Source organism: Pleurodeles waltl, chromosome 12, assembly GCF_031143425.1.
Source record: "Pleurodeles waltl isolate 20211129_DDA chromosome 12, aPleWal1.hap1.20221129, whole genome shotgun sequence".
NCBI classification, from domain to species: Eukaryota; Metazoa; Chordata; class Amphibia; order Caudata; family Salamandridae; genus Pleurodeles; species Pleurodeles waltl.
The window spans coordinates 119,013,140-119,026,435 of record NC_090451.1 but is presented as its reverse complement, the minus strand read 5'-3'; the positions used below and the strand labels follow the sequence as shown (position 1 = coordinate 119,026,435).

General features: G+C 43.0%; 1 non-coding gene across 1 annotated transcript; it reads left to right on the top strand.

Moving 5' to 3' along the window:
* The first annotated feature begins 270 nt into the window (after positions 1-270).
* TRNAS-GCU (transfer RNA serine (anticodon GCU)) lies at positions 271-352 on the top strand. Its single transcript has one exon. It is a non-coding gene; the product is annotated as a tRNA-Ser (tRNA).
* Positions 353-13,296: the final 12,944 nt, after the last annotated feature.

The window sequence follows — 13,296 nt, the reverse complement described above, 5'->3', positions numbered from 1 at the left end:
TGAAAATGTTTATCAGTAGAAATGGCGGGTGTGTACACTGAGGCGGAAAGAGGAGTTACAGGAGCAGTGTAGAGAGACCTGTTGCAAGTGTGATCGTTCACATAGATGATGCAAACAGCGAGCAATGCTAGCAGCACTGGGGAATTCTGGTTTAAGTAAGTACTCTGTTCGATCTTAATACTGGAGAAAAGATTATTAGAACAAAACAGTGGATCACGCTGCTGTTCGATAACATTGTCATTTTAGAGTCTGTGGAGCGCAACTATAGAGGACGAGGTGGCCGAGTGGTTAAGGCGATGGACTGCTAATCCATTGTGCTCTGCACGCATGGGTTCGAATCCCATTCTCGTCGGGAGTGTTTTTTGGTAAATCTTGACTTAATTCAGCTAAATTTCATGTTGGTTATTCTAATTAAAAAAGTAGGACGTTTTAGATTAAAATGATCTCTGATGTTCCAGAAAAGAGGCAAGCCTTTCCCTGGAAGCACTACATACTGTCTTGGAGTAGCCCAGGTTGCACGGAATTTGCTGACACGAGCAGGAGCGGCCCAAACAGGAATTACTGCAAACAGACTTTGGGCGTGACTGACAGTTTGGTGGAGTGGTGCTCCTCACAAACTTGACCGATATCCTGTCTGCCTTATTACAAAGTTTCATGGAACATAATGCAAGTGTAATAAGATGTTTGTGACAGAGAAACTCAACTGGCAAGCTCTAAATCAGGCCCAGAGTGCAAGGGGAACTCTTCCATTTGAGCAGAGGAGCATCTTCCCACTAAAATGCCCCCGCAAATGCCCCAGAGATGGAAAATAAAATAATAATGAAGTTAATTTATTACCAGTGTATTTTTCGTCAACCCATCCTGAACCAAGTGTCAGGACGGGACGGGGCCTGCTGGGTGGCAGCAGCGGTGGGCTGCCTGTGCACTAGTTTATAGTGCGCTTGTCACGTTGGCCAGCCGTCTTGCGACAGCCAGCCTTAAATGCACACTATAAACCCCTCAACCCAGTTGCCTTAGACAGCTGGGTTGAGAGCCTGCAGTAAGCTACAGTGCCCTCGGAAGTGCCAAGAGAGACCGCTCCCTTCAAACCTGCCACTTGTCTCATGCCAGTTAACAGTATGAGAGCAGCACCAGGATTGGTTAAGCAGGTTAGCTGGAGCTCTGGACATGACATCAGGAAAAGAAGAAGACCATAGTGAGGGGGACGTAGGACGTGTCTGCGCAAGCAGGTAAGTGACTTTATTTCTTTTTCTTTTTTTTAAACTATTTATTTTACGCATCCACCTTGTAAACCCTTTGCGCCACATCATGCATAATATATGCATGATGTATGCAAAGGGGGCGTTCCCTCATTAGAGGGTCGCTAAAAATGGTGAAATGGAATCTACAAGATTTCATTGCGACATTTCTAGCGTCATTTTTAACGCCTGCTTGAAGCAGGAGTTAGAATGAGGTTCCCATTGATTTCAATGGGACTGTTAACACTGTACTGGATCAGGGAATTGTTTTTATGCTAATCTAGTATAGCATTTCCATAGCTTAAAAAAGTGACACTATTGCCCCTAAATTCTGCAATGGTGCACCTTATTGTAAATACGGCACTACCATGGTGGCGTGAGGGAACGCAAGGGGGCTGCAAAAAAAGTGTCGCATCACTAGTGAGGCAGCACTTTCTTGTAAATGTGGCCCAAAGTCTTACATACACGGCCACACTGCCCATTTATTCCACCCAACATTTCTTCAGCAGGATGGAGCCTTTGGCAGCTGTTTTTTTTAAGCCAGGAGCTACTGTTGGTCTCCATGGCGTAGCTTCTGGGCGGGGTGGTGTTTGGGGTGTTACACCCCCTAATCAATGTATTTGCTTTTGAATAGTTGGGTACAGGTGCTTTCAGTTGAGTACTGTGAGATATCATTCGGATTTCAGCAGGTATTTTTACATACACACAGACAAAAAACGCACACACACTGTGAAAGTTCTCAAAAGTATTGGGTATTTTACAGAGTATTGTGACTTCTCTTTTAGTACTCCTACCAAACCACACTCCTCTCCCTTTCTGCTGTTCCTTGGTCCCTTCTCGTGTGCCCTGCTTGGCATATAGTGTATTTTACCATTGTATGCCAGCCTGATTGTCTGAAAATCTGAAGCTGACACCCCCAGTCTTACTGACCAAGCTACGCCCCTGTTGATTACTCAGTCATTTTCTCCAGCTTCCTCAGAGAGAAGGAGAGAGAGAAAGAGAGCGAGAGAGAGATGGAGAGCGAGGAAGAAGGGAGCAGGGTTGGTTTGAACATTTTTGCCAGGGCTACTTTTGGTTCCCATTAGGGCCCAGCTTCTAAATGAAAGTTATAGCCAGTGACATATCTAGGAAGCTTACATTTCAAGAAGCTGAGAGATGTGCCATAAACAGAACTGCCCAAAATGCACACATCTTAAACGGTATTCCTTTGGATAGGGAGCCAGTGCATTACAGGGTGAATGACATCCACGAGTCAAATATTTGGATGCCTTATAAATCAATCTGCGAACACAGAGGCAGGATGTTTTAGGTCTCACCAACAGACAGCTGTTGACAATACCAAAACTCACAGTGGACTTTCGGCGAAGGACTGGCAGATAATTGGTTGGCTTCCTTACCAATCTCATGTGCTTGCTTCTTCAGTGGCTTTCCTTCATCTCCTTGGGTTTGTCCTGCAGCATAGCTTATTTACCATCCTTTTCATTGGAAGATTTGTATGCTTGCGCTCATGGAACTTCCTGTTGATCTTAGCATTTCACAGGAGTGTATGTGCTTTCTCGTTTTCTCTCCCTTGCTTACTGCGTCCCCTTCACACACACACTTCCTCTTTTATTGTATGAGGAGCTGTGAAGAAAGTGTGAAACATTTTGTCGATGTCCTTAATGTCAACAGCTCTAATTTAGGAATCTCTTCTGCAGTCAGTAAACAAATGTGTAGAATTTCTTGATGTTGAATCTGCTCCGTCAATGTGAGCTGCAGAGTGCACAGCGCCACCAGAGTGTCACAAAAAGTGATGCTCCAGTCGGGCTTTGCCCCTAAATTTCTTGAAAAAAAGAAGCAGGAATGTCTGGGAAGAAGAAGCCAGGAGCAATGCATTTCAATCAGCAAATACTCGTCAGTCAGTGATCCTTACACGTACACAGTTAAACATTTTTCATTTGGAAATCATTGCTACTTTGACAAAGAAAGAAAGATAATTTAATAGTCAAATCATACAGCTGGGATTAAAAACTTCCTACTGCAAATATGGTGGCTTTTATAGTCTCTTAAAGAGCATTCAAATGCATCAGTAATTGTGAAGCATCAGAAACCAGAGAAGACAAGAAAGACTCAGTTGAAATAGCGCCCCATGCGCCAGGATGTGTTAAAACGTGTATCAATCTTGGGATCGGTCGAAGAGAAGTCTGAAAACGTTTCTTAAAAGTCTACGTAGGTTTTACATTTACTCGTATCTTTACCTGTAAACTGTACCGTGGGATCAAAATAAGTGATGAAGTTGGACTCTGGTGGTCGCCTTCCTCATCCAGATGAAGTTGCGTGAACAGAATTCTAATTAGACGTCCTTTTCTGGCTGATTAAAGAGGCTCCTGCCTCACAGCACATGGGGCGGAGAGTGTATGATGTTAATGAACGAGACACAGCCGCGTTTTACATTTGTTCGATATGTTTATCTATGGTAATCGAATAAACTCAAAAAGAAAAATGCGTTTTTTTAGAAAAGAATGCAATAGTGTACCACTTCATCATGACAACAGTGGCCTTCGGGCTCATAGATCTATTATACCTGATGAAACACTCATCCCCCAGCAGGTGTCTGTGGCCCAGTGGTTAAGGTGCTGGACTAGAAAGCCATTGGGTTCTCCCCGCGCAGGTTCAAATCCTGCTGATTATGGTGGGACTTTTGACACATTAGGCCTTTGCTGTTCACCATCTATCATTTAAAGCTGTTTTCTCGAAGCTCCGTCCATTTTCCCACCTCAGCTCTTAAGATTTGTCTTCCACCCTTTTACACCAACTTTTGCTTTTCTTCTGTCAAGTTGGAAATAACACTTATCTCCTTGCGTTGGATCCAGAAGTACCTCTACCATTTCTCCGCTGCTCATCTACTTCGCTTACCTTGTTCTCCAGCTCCAGCTTTGTCTGCTCTTGTGTTTCTCTTGAGTTTTCCCGCAAACACCCCACTCCCCTTTCTCCCTTCTACTGGTCCTGATGCAAATGTAACAGAAGAAGTTCTTCCAATTGACAGACTGCGCCTACTTATACTTTAGTCAGAGAGGAGGTGAGAAAAACCCACTGCACGTGCTTAATTAGTCAGGGTGGGTAACCGAGGAAGGTGTCACGTGAGTGTGAGCATCTGTGAAAGAAGTAAAACTATTGGTGAGATGCTATTTTCAATTGCCTTTGATGTTCTCCACACGCCTGGGAGAGAGAAGCCCATACCAATGGGGGGAAGAAATGAAAGGCGTCAGCCCATCTCTGGAAGAGATGAGGTTGCTTGACTGAAAGCTGAAGGAGGCACATTCAGCATTTGTCAGAGAGCCCAAGTAGCTCGCTGTCATCGTATAGTGGTTAGTACTCTGCGTTGTGGCCGCAGCAACCTTGGTTTGAATCTGAGTCACGGCATTGCAGGTGGCAATGTCACAGCAGTTGGGCTGTACTTTTGCAATCATTATTTAGAACTCAGTAAGTGGTATGGCGTTTACAGACAGAAAACTTAACTTCTATGCACGTTTTATGATACGAGTTCACAACGCCATGCTGTGGTACTAAGCTGATTATAACCCTGTAACTAACGTGAAAATGTAAATAAAGAGACAAACTTATTAATGTTTTTTTTCTTTTTGCATTTAGGTTACGTGCCTCTTTCGGAATAGAAACAATATTTATTTTTTTCAAATTGACGGTGGCACCATGAGAACGGCAGCCATGTACAGCATTTAACTTTAAGGGGGTGCTGCAGTACTAAGCGCTAACAATAGTTCAAGCTAGAGCTGCTTCTGGGACTCATTTTCAGTGCATCAGAACTTTCATACATACAAATCTTTTCTGACTCAGTCGTATATTGTCAAATCGGTACAGAAATGTTGAGTAAAACACACTTTCATCTCATGAGTCGTACATTGTTGTATTGGTACAGGAATTTCGAGTGAAGCACACTTTTATGTGATCAGTAAAATGTACCCAGACTTTGAGCCTTTCAGGCGGTGTGTTTTTGTTGACTATAAGTCCTATTATACTTTACGTGTGATGCTCAGACTCAAATCCTCCTTGTTTCTACCTTTAACATCTGTCTAAGCAGTTATATTGAAGGGTAGAAGTCAGTCTCTGCTCGTGCTAATTGAAAGGTGCATGGTAGCGTGCGGATGCGAGTGGGAAGAGTTAAATTAAATACAAAATAATAAATTTAAAAAACACTTGTCTCTACTCCCATGCCGCACCTCTGCCTCCTCCAGTCTCGCTGCAGGCAGGCACGGGCTCTCAGCCTGCCTTGCGCCAATCCTGACGCTGCTTAGAGCAGCGTCAGGATTGGCTGGGAGCACCCAGCCAGCGCGCTCCCAGGCAGACTGGAGGCCTGTGCAGGCTCTCTCCAGCCAGGCAACTGTGCTGCTGGGCTGGAGAGAGCCCTGTGCACATGAGTGTTTGGATGGCTGTAGACGGGCGACCAAACACACATGTGCTCTGCACTCCCCCTCAGTGCACGTCACCGCCTGGCCCGCCCCTTTTCCCAAAAAACAATCATAAACACAGTTTACAAATGTTTTTTGGGAAAAGGTTTGCAGCTGCCGCAGCTGGCTGGGAGGCGATGCTCCTCCGCCTCTATGTAGGAGCCGCCCCTGGTAGAAGTGATGTTGAGTGAAACATTCTTCATCCAGTGCTTAATTTGAGCCTTTGGTTTCTGGTTCTCACCACCTGCACCTAATTGTCAACCCCAGGGAGTAATGACAGACGGCCACACGGTGGCGCTGTTTGTCACTACAGAAGAGCACAACAATAGTTGTTTATTAATTCATTATACATTAAAAATGACTGATACCTGCCTCTCAAGCCACTCTTATAGCTTTGGGGCCGTGAACAATCTGAATTGTCACACTTGTAGGGTGTGATGGATAGTAGTTGTTTTGGTACCAACACCAGCAGCACTGGCAGGGGCACTAGGTGCTGCAAGATGCAGTGGTCTCCTGACGAGGGCCCCGGCACTTACTTTGCTACAAATTAAGCATTGACTTCATCAAACTACCTCTTGGAATTACTGAAAGCCACAGTTTGCAGATTTTTATGTCTTGACCACATACAGCTTTAGAGATTTGGAAAGACCTATTGCTTCCAGTTTGCAGATTGGGCTTTGGGTCAACCCCTTGTTTATGGATGAATGGTCGTGCTGTCTTACTCACTTCCTTCCTCCTGATTCTGTCTTTCCTCTCTGTTCTTGTGCTTGTCCCACCCAGGAGCATTTCCATCTCACAGAGTTCTCAGTGGTTAACTTGTATCCTTTCACTGCTGATGGAGCTTTCATTTAGGAAACTGCTTTTTAATTTAACTTTTAGCTCTCAATGCGAGTGCATGTCTTTTTTTGCTCCCACTCTAATGTACTTCTTATTTATTCGTGACTCCTTTACCCTTTGTGTTAGTTCCCTCTTTACCTCCTACAGCTTGTCCATTGCTTCCCTGCTCTGTCTTGCTCATTTTTTTAAAGAATCTCCCTACTCCTTCATTATTTTCTTTCTCATTCGTGTCCTGCTCAACTGTTTTTTAAATACCTCTTTCATATTTGCTCCGCTTCTCCTTGCATGTCATCTCCTCCACATGTGCTCATGCCTGTGCACCCGCCCCTACTCATCCCTTCAGCTCTCTCACATTTGTAGATAAAACATGCTGAGTCAGCCTTTATTCTGTTTTCCCATTGGTGCATATTACCACCTTTCTGCAGCTTCTGCTCTTCTGCTGGCGGCCTGCCACATTCCAAAATTTTATATCACTGTGGTCTTGGTACTCTAGCATCCTTTGGGAGTAATTGTGTTGCATCATTCATACAGAACTTTGCATGATATGTAAATAGGGCTTTAGGAATGATTATGGAACGTCTTGCCTCACCACAAGGAGAATGGACAGCCAATCCCCTTTTCACACTTTGGATGGGGTGTGTGTGTGTGATGAAGAGTCATATAGGTTAAACCCTTATTTATGCATGAGCAGCTCAGTGTGTTGTTTCTTTAATAGGTGGTCAAGTTTTAAGGGTAGGGATGTGCTCATTAACCTTGTTTAGTTAGGATTTTATAATGATCTCAGTGTGGTTCAATGTGAATAGGCAGATTTCAGTCATTAGGTTGTTAGAGCTTTCAGCTCCTTCCCATCAATTTAATTTGTTGTCACTTGTAGTGTTATGAGGGCAGAGTGGTGCTAGTGACTGTCATCATGCTTTATTCCATGCATCATGGACCCCCGCCTGAACTGTGGCAACGGTTGTTCAGATGCTTCAGTAGTCTCTAGCTTCTGTTGGCTTGTGTATACAAAACATCCAGGCGTAATAGCGCCAATTCTTAATTTTCTCCACAAGCGTGTGTGAGAAAGTGGTTTATTAGTTGGGGTGGATTGGTGTCTGCCATCAGTAATAAAGTTGTTAGCGCCAGTTTAAGGTTTCAGTAATTTAAATCCGAGGTGAGCCTCTCGTAGCTTTGGAACAGCCGCGGACAGGCTTATTTGCAGGAAATATGTAAAGCATTCAGAAGTACCAAAACAGTTAAAAAGTCAAAAACACACTACAAGAACAATTCCATCCCAATTGATAAAAATAGAGTAAAATCTAAATAACAAAATTACACTAAAATGACAAAAAACACAAGATCTGTCACTTTTTTAAGGTTTAAGAGAAAAATGCACCAAGCAATGCAAAGCACAAGGTTTGGTCAATAGTTACAGGACACCAGGACCTAGGTACGATTTGAGACCGACCATGACGGGACATGGGTAGACTAAAACAAATAGATTGGTCCCGCTAGAGCACAGAAGTAGGGAAGCGGGAAAAAGTTTATAATCTGAAAATTAACTTTGCCATTCTTCTGAAGAAAAAGTGTTCCACAGGGGGCAAACCTGAAATTCAGTCTGATGCCATGGTTCTGCTGGTCAAATACCTTTCGCAGTCAGCACCCTAGAGCCAAAGGTTTGAAAACAAAATTCAGAAACTTTTTGTTGTTGCTGAAACAACCACAGGAGTACACGTCTAAACCACCCAGGACCTCAAGGGGAGCGCTTAGAGACTCTCAGGGTATCAGAAAGAGGCTAACAGCAAAATCAGGTCCAAGGATAGTTGCCACTGGTCAGCTGGAATCATTCACAGAAAGATCATTTTCAGTTATTTATGTATCTAGAGCTACCCAGCTACCCAGGGGATCCACCTTATGATCCTTGGTGATCTTTCAGTCCTTGTATTTCAAGTGGAAGGAGGTCCAACTCCCTCAGCACCTTCTCATAGGTCACAGTTGCTGAGTGCAGCAGATTCAGTCTGCATGGTATCCTTTAGCAAGCCCAGCAGTGTTCTAAAGAAGGGTGGTTGAGAGTCCAGTTTTATAAGGTTCAACAAGTTGTGGGTGGCGGGCACCCTAGAACACTCCTCATTCCTATTTGACCAAAGCAGTAAAGGTTCCCATACCCTGCAATCAGGCCAAACACGCTATGTGTCAGGGAATTTCGAAGATAGTAAAAATCTTTGGCCACACTAAACTTTGAATCTGGGGCCTAAGAATGTGTGATGGAGGTGAACTATGGTAAGTGTTTTCCCACCTTGAACTCCAAGTTCCAACTTGAAGCAGGTACTGTACCCATAACAAACCCAGCAACAGATGTCTGGTAGGACAAAAGCAGAGCCATTCAGCAACCAGACAGTCAACACACAGAATTATCTTAGCATCCTGTTTGTCACCTTTGAAGAATGAAAAACATTTACAAGTGGTTCAGACAGACTTTGTGGTAGTTTGACTCTTGCTATAGGCAAGACTGCTGGTTTAAGAATGACAGTACTTATGTTTGTAGGTAACTATGCCAGTCCTACAACAAGTCACAACTATCGTCCCAACCTTCCCGCCTCTCAAGCAGTACCTCACCAGAAACCCAAACAGTAAAAGGTGATTTGTGGCAGCCTTTACACATGGACTCAAGAATGCAACATCTCAGGGAGTGTCGGGGTTAAACAGAGTTTACCCCTTTCTCCTGTGAACAACATGTCTCAATCAAACACAGGCAATGACAGAGATGCAGTAAAAGTCTTAATAGGTTTTTATTAACAATACTGCAATCTACGATAAGTTGCATGGGCTGCAATGATTACGATAATGAATAGTGCAAGAAATAGAATTGTGAACACAAGAGTCATTAGTACAAAGACTCCCACCATCTTGCAATAGCACGAAGTGACATGAGATATAAAATATGTCCTAATACCCTAATAAGGTAAACCTAACCCCTAACCTAATGAGAGCTAGGCATGTTAAACCTAATCTGCCAATGTGGTGCCCATGAAAAGAGCCCCCAAACCTTGTTACCTCAGAATGAGGTCTCTAAATCAGTCTCCGTGGGGACACAGAGACTGGGTCAGCGTCAAGGTGATGTGCAGCATCGATAGCAGTGATTGCATCTGGTTGGAATCCCTCTGAATATCTGTCTGTGTGGGATGTACTTATACAGATCTGATCAGACCCCTGATGTAGGTCTGTTCCCAAACAATAGATAACAAAACATGCATGGAACAGCAATTTATGCAAACAATTCCCTCAAAGGCGCAAAGAGGGAAAGTATCTAATGTGAATCCCTACAGTTTGTTTATCTTTGTCGCTTGATAGTGACGCCTTCACGCGGTGGCACTGATAGCGTGAAACTAAAACATTGGCCTAACTAGACACAATGCAGCCATCTTGGAAAGATATAATTAAATACTTGCGCTAAAACAGGGCAAACTAAGTAGGGTAAAAGTCACTGGGTGACGGGGACATTAGTCTACAAGCCATGAGGCTAAGCTAACTTTGCTTCCCATTTAGAACAAGATAGGATTTACTACAACTTGTTAAGCAGGATTTGACACTAGGATGTCAACAGGAGGAACACAGCACTGCCATGCATATTATATTGAGTTCAAAAGAGTCATCTCTTTCCTTTCATGTCAGCCTATTGTGTTCTCCTGGGAGGAATTTGCATCACATCCACACTTTATTCAAGGCTGTGCACTAACTGAAGCTGGAGAGTTACTGCAAATTAGCCTCCTGAAAGCTAATGTGGGCAAAGGTAACTTTCTAAATGTTACAATTCCTTAATCCTTATTAAAATCCAAATTCATCATTGAATTGGATTTTTAATTACAATACAAAATAGTGGTTTGATAGTTTTTTCAAGCTGGTCCCTCTCCCAAGTTAGCAGTATTAGTATATTTTTCTTAACTCTGTTTTTCTATATAGGGCAGATAGATTTGTCACAGTGAATTACCTTTCAGGCCTTGTCATTGTAGCGATATGTTAACATTGATGTTCTACATCTCACACTTTTGAATACCCTGCACCCTATCTTGTGGGCTACAACGTCTAGATAGTAGGGACTTACTAATATTTAAAAGAGAGATTTGTACCTGTTAAAAATGGTGATTGTAACAAGTTGCCCTGCAGGGTTTAACTGTAGCAGTCAGAGTACAATGGTAAGCCTGAAGCCATGTTTTCCTTGTCACAATGAGTGCTGCAATCTCCAGGTGACATTTAACCTTCTGTGCTGTAGATACAATTTATGCACACATATTGTGGCCTTATAGGAGAGGTAACTACACTATTTAGGGTTTAGCCATTGTTCACATGGTTTAGTGGTCAAAGTACATACACTGGACTCTGGACAGTAGAGCTCCAGTGCACAGTGTCTATAAACAGCAATAAAATTCAGCCAAACCATGGCTTTACGCTTGCAAGAAAGGGGCATTTCCCCACAGGGGGACACCTTTTACTATGTGTTTTGAGGGCTGTCTGAGCCTTTGCTTTCATTTGTCATTGGGGTGATTGGTGGCACTGGAGTCCTGTCACTGCTTTCATGTGCAGACCCTCTGTTAAGCAAGTAAGTGTTTTACCCCCACTACGCAAGTAAACAGCATCAGCCCAGTCTCTCAACAAACCTGCCAAGGCAGTGATACAGCTCGGACTCCTGTCCCTACTTCACAGCTCATTACAGGACATCTTCTGAGCCTGCTCCCCAAACACCCACCACCACCCTCGCGGCCTCGAGCTGCCCTGCAGTGAGCCACGTCAGACGCCACCACTAATCACCCAGGAAGGCATGCTTGAGAGGGAAGGTTTGTACCTGGGTGTATTTTATCCCTGTGACAACATACTGCAGCCTCCTTGGACCAGGGCACATGTTGGCGCCACTTTAAGTCATGAAATGGATGTGTGGTCGGAGTTTAAATAAAAACCACCATCATCTCTTTCATGGATTCCATGCATATCCCCAGTGGCAAAAGGAAAGAACCTGCTTCTGAGAACTGCCTGAGGATGGGGTGCTGAGGCTTTACATGGAGATGCACAGTACAGGGCAGGACAGTAGGCGTCCGCGGAGAACTATTGTCCAAACTGAATGCACATACTTCACGCCTTGCCAAATAGGTTTAATCACAAACCAGGGTCACTCATCGTTTTATTATATAGTTGGAAGGTTTTTTTTAAATGTATAATGCCTAAGATGCCTGTTCAGGCCTGTCTTTCAGACAGCCTTAGTTGTCTTGCCAGGCTATTGTTTAAAAAAAAAAAAACTGCATGATATATATACAAAGAGGAGCATCTGATCAGCAGGTTTCATCCAGTAGTAGGTTGAAATGTCATTCCCAATATACATCTGCCTGCAACATAATAAAGCATGGAGTAACCGTTCAGCCCACTTTACCCATTGCCTCTCTTCACTCTGAGTGACTGCCCTGAACAAGTGCACATCCTTCACCTTCACCTCAATGTAGTCCTTTCAATACGAATGAAAAAAGATTGTTCAAAATGCATTTATTTATTTATTTATTTTTGTCTTAACATTAAATGCCCGCTATTTATTTTGCCTGTGCCTCGGGCTTCCCAGTTAAATGGGGATTTGTTTCCCATCAGCTTTTTAATTTGCTGTTATAAAATTTGTTTAAATAACATAACAGCAACATTGTTCCTGCTGCACAATGAGTGCTAGGTTAGGCTGTAATTTATCTTTGTCTTTATAAAAATATGAATACTAAAAAAATGCATGGGGCAGCTGGAAGGCTTGTTATTTAAAACCACTACTAGCAAAATAGCCACATCATTGAGTGTCTTTTTTAAATGTAAGCCTTTTAGTGCAAGCGTGTGGTGGACATATTTAGGTGGCAGTATATTTATTTTTCTATTTATTTTTTGGGCATATGTTTTCATGATATTCTTTTGAATAACCATCACGCCAGCCTACCAAGGTCAGACCTACTGACTGGTCAGCAGTTGCTTCAATAATGTAGCTGCACTTCTTTGAAAGGTATGTAAATGAACAAATGCTTCTAATATTGGTACTTTCAGAAGATATGTCTGAAACATTGTTGTTTGTGCCGCTTAACCTGATGAGTTTTATTCTTCCTCAATAAGTCAACCAAGTAAAATAGTGAAAGGACTTCATAGAAAATAAAAGGCTGCACTGAGTTAATGAAAACAATATGGAGACCAGTAGCATACTTAGACCATATAACTCTCTGCCTAATTAAACTTTAATGGGGTCATTAGTTTCCAATACAAGCTGTTGATATTTTTAGGAAGGCATTAGCATTACTTCCAATATCTCTAGTCTAAAGAGAGCAGGTGGTTCCATTCTCGGCAGCTATCTAACTCAAATAAGTTTTGGCAAAGCCAAAAGGTATTCACAGGCAACACCTGTTGTCTTTACCAGTGCTTGTTATAAGAGTTTCTATCAGGTAGGAGGAGGCGATGCAGGCTTTTTCCACATAAAGTAGCTTTGAACCAAATTAAGGGGATATAGTGCTGTGATTGGACCAATTGGGAGAGCTCAGGATTGGGAACATGCATCTTTTGAACACCACAAATGGTCAGACCTCCCACCATGACAGCAGAGTGTGGGATTTATTTCGTGTTTTTTTGCAGGTCCTGCCTTCTGCAGTGGGGATGAACAACTCTTCTTAAAGGTCTACGCTATTCCATATGTGAGTCCCCATTCTAAGTACACTGTTCTTGGATGATATTTATGAGGTGCAGCATTAGGTCCCCATTTCAAGAGCTGCACATCATTCGAAGTTGTGAAACCT